Raw genomic sequence first — 6793 nt, 5'->3', positions numbered from 1 at the left:
AGGAGGGGGAGGGGGAGGAGGAGGAGGGGGGGAGAGGGGAGGAGGGGGAGGAGGAGGAAGGTGGCAGCGTGGTGGTGGAGGAGCAGGGGCGGGAGGGGGATGGAAAGGAGAAGGCTCCTGGGTGGCATGGCGCACCTGCTCCTCCAGGCGCTGCCCAGGCCCCTGTCAGCCAGGGGCTGAACCCCCACAGGATAAGGAAACCTGCGTGGGTACTAACAATCAAAGCTACATCTGTGACACAGGACACTGCTGTGAACAGTCTCAGTGCTGCAAATACTACTATGAACTCTGGTGGTTCTGGCTCATGTGGACCATCATCATCATCCTGAGCTGCTGCTGCGTGTGTCACCACCGCCGAGCCAAGCACCGCCTTCAGGCCCAACAGCGGCAACCTGAAATCAACCTGAAAGCCTACCGGGAAGCCCACAATTACTCAGCGCTGCCATTTTATGTCAGGTTTTTGCCGAACTATTTACTACCTCCTTATGAGGAAGTGGTGAACCAACCTCCAACTCCTCCCCCACTACACAGTGCCTTCCAGATCCAGCAGCAGCAGCTGCCTGCACAGTGTGGCCCTACAGGCGGCAGGCCCCCAGGCGCCAATCCCACCAGGGGCTCCCAGGAGGCTCAGAGCAGCCCCTTGTCGGGCCCAGCAGAAGCAGCACACGACCCCCGAGCATCGCTGACCCTGAGCCCTCCAACATGCCAGCAGACCCAGCAGCCACCAAAGCCGCTGGATGGAGTCCAGCGGCTCTGTGGCCGGCCTGGGGGAGGTGGACCCTGGGACCTTCCTAGACAAGGATTCCGAATGTAAGGAGGAGCTGCTAAAAGAGTATGAGCAGGGCGGCACCCTCCCTGACAGCAAAGACAAGACACCCGGCAGACATCACGGCTTCACAGGTGACTAGGGCATCGAGGTGTGTGTGTGCAACTGGGGCCACCATGATGACGACCTCAAAGAGTTCAACGTGCTCATCGACGATGCTCTGGACAGGCCGCTGGAATTCTGCGACAGCTGCCACGTGCCGCCCCCTGGCGACGAGGAGGAAGGGCTCTGCCAGCCCTCTGAGGAGCAGGCCCGGCCGGGCACCCCCACCTGCTGCGGCTGCCTGCCTGCCGGCTGCTGAACACCATCAACAAGCAGGACGCCCCAGACTCCCAGAGCAGCAGCTCCCCCAGCTAGAGCAGGCCCTGCCTGCACCCGAGAACTTGGCGATGCAACCAGGGTAGGGGAGAACCATGAGAGAAGCATTAAGTGACTGTGTTCCTTATTTTTTTTTCCCCCTCTGCTCCTGTGTTTTCCTGCATCTCCAGGTACAGTTTGGGGTGTGGGTGCCTTGCCCCCCATAGAAACACAGTGTCGTGGAGGGCCGAGAAGTTGTCCTGTGACTCATTCCTCATACCCCACCCTGTCCCCCTTTACATCATGTCTCACTACCTGCTTGGGTCAGAGATATGTGTGTTTCAGAAGCCCCCAAGGAGGGGATGAGACTGTGCCCCGAGGTGACTCTTGGTGATGGAGTGGATTCATGTTCTGGTGTGAGTTTACGAGAACCTTGCCGCATCTCAGTCCAAGAGAGGTGGCAGGTCTCAGCCCTGGGTGAAGCCCCCAGAGGTCCGGGGACTGTCGCCCCTTGCTGCCAGTGTCTCCGGAGCCGGAACTGGGCTCCTCCTGTGGGAGGATGAGAGCTGACCGGCGGTTGCACGGTGGGTTGATAAAGGGCTTATGCTCTCAAATTCCAGGTGACAAGATCGAGGTGGCACGATGCATCCTCGAGGGGTCCCTTCCCAGCAGCTTCTGGCTGGCCACGGACTGATTCAAGTGTGGACTATTACATCTGCCTTCTCTTTGGTTTTTTTCTTTAAAAAAAAAAAAAAAGCGAGCTGAAAATAAGAACTTGACCAATGGGCAGGCAAGAATTCTGTTTTGGAAAAGGAAAATTTGTGGCTTTTTCCCAACTTGGCCTTCAAAAAGTCCTGGCTACAGTTGAGCCAGAAGGAGATGTTTTGTGTGCAGGCTTAGGTGGGGGCTATCTCTGGAACTTCTGTGGGTGAGCAGGAGGCCTTGCGCTGTGGCAGCAGATAGAGGTGCAGCTTTCCACATCTCTGCCCTTTGATCTGTGCCCACAGGCGATCAGTACCCTCCCCCACCCCAAGCACACATCTGCCGGCCTTCACATCTCACTGTTCTCTACGAACAAATGAGGAGGCTGTGGGTCCTGAGAAAGGGCAGTCCTGCAGCCTGACTCACACAGTATTTTCTCTTGATTCTGAATAAGTTGTTTGTTTTTTCAAACTGACCATCTGGAAAAAATGCCTTGGTTATCTGTGGTTTTCTTGCCCCTTCCCTGCTCCGCCCCGCCTTGAATGGGGTAACTAATTTTTGTAGCCTATGTCAAGTGTCTAAGTGGGCCAGGTAGGAGGGTGAAGGCAGCCATCCTGAAGGACCACAGGATCCTTATCACTGTAGTTTGGCTTCAAAAACCAGCTGAGCTCTGACAGGAATAATGTGAATGGAAAAAGCAAACTGCCAAAACTAACATTCCCTGTCCAGCCCTGTTCATATGAAGAGTTTGGTTCTTCCCCCACTCTTGAACGATGACATTCAGACTGGGCATTGATATTATGGTAAGAAAGGGAAGTATATATATGAATACACATGTATATATGTGTATGTATAAATATATGTATATATACACACACACACACACACACACACATACACACAAAGTAAGACAAATCCAAGGCTGTGAGGTGAACGAGTGTCTGAGTTTGGAGTCCACAAAACCAAAATCCATGTTGAACAAAGTGCAGTCCATATACAGTGACTTTCTGGATGACTTGTGTGTGTCTGTCCGTTGTGTGTGAGCCCCCAGCCCCGTTTTCCTGCGAATACACTTTGAACAGCAGCGACTCTGCTCACATTACCCACACGTTTGGAGCAGGCACAGCCCTCTCAAGGTAATTTATTTTACGCATTTACTGTTTACTGACCAAATGTCTGTGCACTTGGGTGTACTCAGCAGCACCGTCGGCGGCAGTCCCCACGTCTGCCAGAGATGCTGTGCTCCAAGTAGAGGTTTTACTCTACCCATCACTGCAATTTGCACATTGCTCCATGGACACTCAGAGGCCTGTGTTCTGCTCCCTGTAAACGGAAACGTGCTCTGAGCCTGTCTGTCTCCCTCAGCTGCTCCTGGCCCTCGGCGTCAGCCCCTGGGGGTGTCCACAACCGCTCAGGACGGAAGGCCAAGGTGGAACCTCAGACAGAAGCTGGACTAGATCTTCAGTGCCAAGCTCGGACTGGCTGCGGCCCAGACGTCAGCTCTGCCCAGAATTGCCAGGAGGGTTTGGTGGCCACCACAGTGCTGTAAGTCTTACCTCCCTCTGCTGAGGTCCAGTGTGTGGCCGGTGTGTGGCGAGAGTGGGCAGGAGTGTGCCAGCAGCCCTCAGATGCTTTTCCTGCCACCTTTTTTTGTTTTGTTTTTATCCCAAACAACTCACTGAAGTGTCTCAAAGAAGATCGAGTTTACCAAAATGAATCCTGCTTGAGTTAACTGGTCGAAGGGATGGATTCTGGCCCTCTCAAGATTCCTTCTCCAGTCAGAGTGGGGAACTGGTCCACGTGTTTAATGCTGGGTTCACTGCAGCATCCAACCCGAAAGGCGCGAGAAGAAGAAAACACAGTGGGTGGAGCTGGGCTCGAGTCCAGCGTCACAGTCTGGCCCCTGCTACATGAGGCTGCCCTCATGACGAAAGACGGAAGTAGGGAGCTGAAGGACTTGTGAGGGAGCCAGGGAGATTTGAGGGAGTCTGACGTTCCAGGTGAATGAGAAGAAAGGGGTTGGTCGAGGGTTTGGTGTTACATTCGGAAGATTTGCAAATACACATTCCCGTGTGAGGCACATCACCCTTTATCAGTTATTGTGAATATGTGTATTTTAAGCAATAAGATTCAGTTGGTCAGACTTTTCTGGGCAGCCTCGGTGACGCATTTCCTGTGCTGTGATTGTTCTGAAGACGGAGTGGCTCTAACCACTGTGAGAAGCCCAAATAAAGTCGATCCCCGAAAAAAAACAATTATACCATTTACTTTTGCTTCATGACACTTGTTACCATTTTAAATCATATTTACTTGTAGTTCTTTGTTTAAGGCTGTTTGTCTCTCTCCACGGTAAACGCCATGACAGCAAGATCATGTCTATTTATTTGTCCCTCCAAGGTGCCCGTCCAGGGCCCAGCACAGTGCCTGGCAATCAGCAGGCACTCAAAGACTTAGTGCATGAATGAATGGGTGGATGAGGTCACCATCCTTTGCTTTCATAATGGTGTACCCTTGGCTGTCCTGAATCCCGGCTTCCAGACCAGCTCTAAACGGAAACATTCAGAAGAGAATGGCTTCCAAAGCAAAGATAGAGCCTCTCAGACTCAACGAATAAATGCAAGTGAGACCTGAGGGGTTTTGCCTCAAACTTGTATTTACGCATCAGGTTTTCACACAAATGAAAGTAGGGTTCTGGCTGGCTTGGCAATGTTCACAAAAGGCCAAGCTTTTTTCATGAGAGAAGCAAACACAAAAATATATAAATAAGAAACCAGGAAAATAAGTAAACAGAAACATTTCAGCAACTAAAATCCATGATGGGAACAGCTGCTGGTGGAAGGGACTGGAGGCAGCCACATTTTCACTGGATGCAAACTGCAAACACTGACAGCAGAAAAGAGAATCCACAGTGAGGAGTCAGAAATAGAACATCTTTGCCCTCTGGGGGAGCAGATGGCTAGTGACACATCACTCCTGATTCTCCCTAGGGCACTGACACAAACAATGCAGCCATAATCAGCTTCCTAACGCACACCAGCCTCAGGCTCTGAAACATCCACGGGCTCTTCCTTGTCTCACCAATTACATGCAGACTCTGAGTCTAGGACCACAAACAAGGTCACCTGCTTTCTTCTCCAGCCTCATCTCCACTCTTCTCTTTAAACAGATCCTGTTCCGCCAAACACTATCACCTGCTGTTTCTCATTCTCCTCTGTGCTGTGCCCTCTGTTCTCTCCATCTGAAATGACCCTCCCTCACCAATGTGCTTAATACTTGCAAATGCCCATCCTCATGGCTTCCAAGCCATCCCTATTTAAAATCTCAACTGAGGGTAACCTCCCAATACTTTTGCTTTCTCGGAGCACTTTTCACTTTTTTACCTTCTATTACATTCTTCACAAACCTATTAAGAGCCACGGAGAAAAGGTTTGGGGCCCAAATTAGAAATTATCTGCACCTCCCACTCCCACCACAGCAAAGTACAAAACAGCTAAATATCCTCCCAGGGTATTTTATTGAAAAGCTACACAGTTCACCACCAGCTCCTTTCTGGACAGACACTGGCCAGCCCTGCACCTAATACTGCTGCTACTAATTTGTAAGTTAGTTGAGGGTCAGGATTGTGTGCACACCTAGCACACCCAGAGTGTGCACAGCCAGGAGTCAGTGCTCAAGCAGCAGGACTGCAAGCATGAAGAGAACGCAGAACATTCAAGTTTCCACATAACGGAAAACAAAAACACGGCAACATCACACAATCCTAGCAATTCTGCCTTGGGAGCTGTTTGTTTGCTTAATTCACAATATAAATAGCCAACCACGGTCAATATCATTATCTTGGGCTCAAAAGAATAAGGTACCCTTTTAGGCTGACTGAGTTGGCAGGAAAAAATACAGCAAAATCCAATCTTGTGAAGCTATAGATAAACATGCACAAGGTGTCTTGCTGATGCTATCACAACTAAGTACAATTCTTTGGAAACAGGTGGGCAGTAAACATCAAGACCCATCAGTGATTTAACACAAGGGTGTAATTCAGAAGAAGACAACATGCTAGGTGTACAAACATGCTGTTTTACATGGAAAAACTAGCAAGTCTAAACAGAGAAATGCTTAAGTATGGTCTGTCAATGCAAAAAATGACATGCCACCATCAAAATAATAAATATGGGCTACTTTTGCAAAAAGCAATAAAGTGAACATAGCTATATATGGTTAAAAACTAAAAAAAGCTTTAAGAAATGACAGTGCTGATGGGTTAATGTCATGGGCTGAATTGTGTCCTCCATCAAATTCATATATTGAAGTCCTAATGCCTAGGTACCTCAGAATGTGACTGTATTTGGACATAGGGTCATGAAAGAGGTAATTAAGTTAAAATCAGGTGATGAGGGAGGGCCAGTCCTACCAATCTGACTGGTGTCCTTCTAAGAAGAGGAGATTAGGACACAGACAGACACAGAGGGAAAACATGTGAAGACACGGGGAGAAGACGGCCACCTACATGACAAAGAGAGAGGCTTGTACAGAAACCTGCCCTGCTGACACCTTCATCATGGCCTTCCAGCCTCAGAATTGTGAGAAAATTCATTTCTGTTGTTTAAGCCATGGTGGCCCTTTGTTATGGCAGCCCCAGAAAACTAATACAGTTAATGTGGCTTGATTACAGGTAAGATATTTTTCTTCTTCCACTTTCTTCCTAAAATATTTTAGAGTTGATTTAATAACACTGGTTCTAGCAACATCAATATCCTCTGCCGAAGCTTATTCTCTCTCCTCTCCGTGTTTTTGTTTTGTTTTTCAACATGGCCTCACAAAGGAATGGGAGCAGGATGGGAAATTTTCAGCTACGCGATGCTGAAAAAAATGCCAATACCAGGATTTTCACTCCACAGCGGACCACTCTAAAGGACAGACTGGATAAACATGAACTCCAGAAAGCCCACTGTCCTAAGCACCTGGCCACAC

The 6793-nt window shown here is 49.4% G+C and overlaps 1 protein-coding gene and 1 pseudogene across 1 annotated transcript in view; one reads left to right on the top strand and one right to left on the bottom strand.

Moving 5' to 3' along the window:
* The window catches only part of LOC114484974 (phosphatidylinositol 4-kinase alpha-like), a gene marked incomplete at its 3' end in the record, with an annotated part of 32414 nt that overhangs the window by 21336 nt on the left and 4285 nt on the right, over positions 1-6793 (bottom strand). The window lies entirely within an intron of this gene.
* LOC102987792 (WW domain binding protein 1-like) lies at positions 49-1183 on the top strand (annotated as a pseudogene).

This window comes from Physeter macrocephalus, unplaced genomic scaffold, assembly GCF_002837175.3.
Source record: "Physeter macrocephalus isolate SW-GA unplaced genomic scaffold, ASM283717v5 random_244, whole genome shotgun sequence".
NCBI lineage: Eukaryota > Metazoa > Chordata > Mammalia > Artiodactyla > Physeteridae > Physeter > Physeter macrocephalus.
The sequence above is the reverse complement of the archived record's forward strand: the minus strand, read 5'-3'. Positions and strand labels throughout refer to the sequence as shown.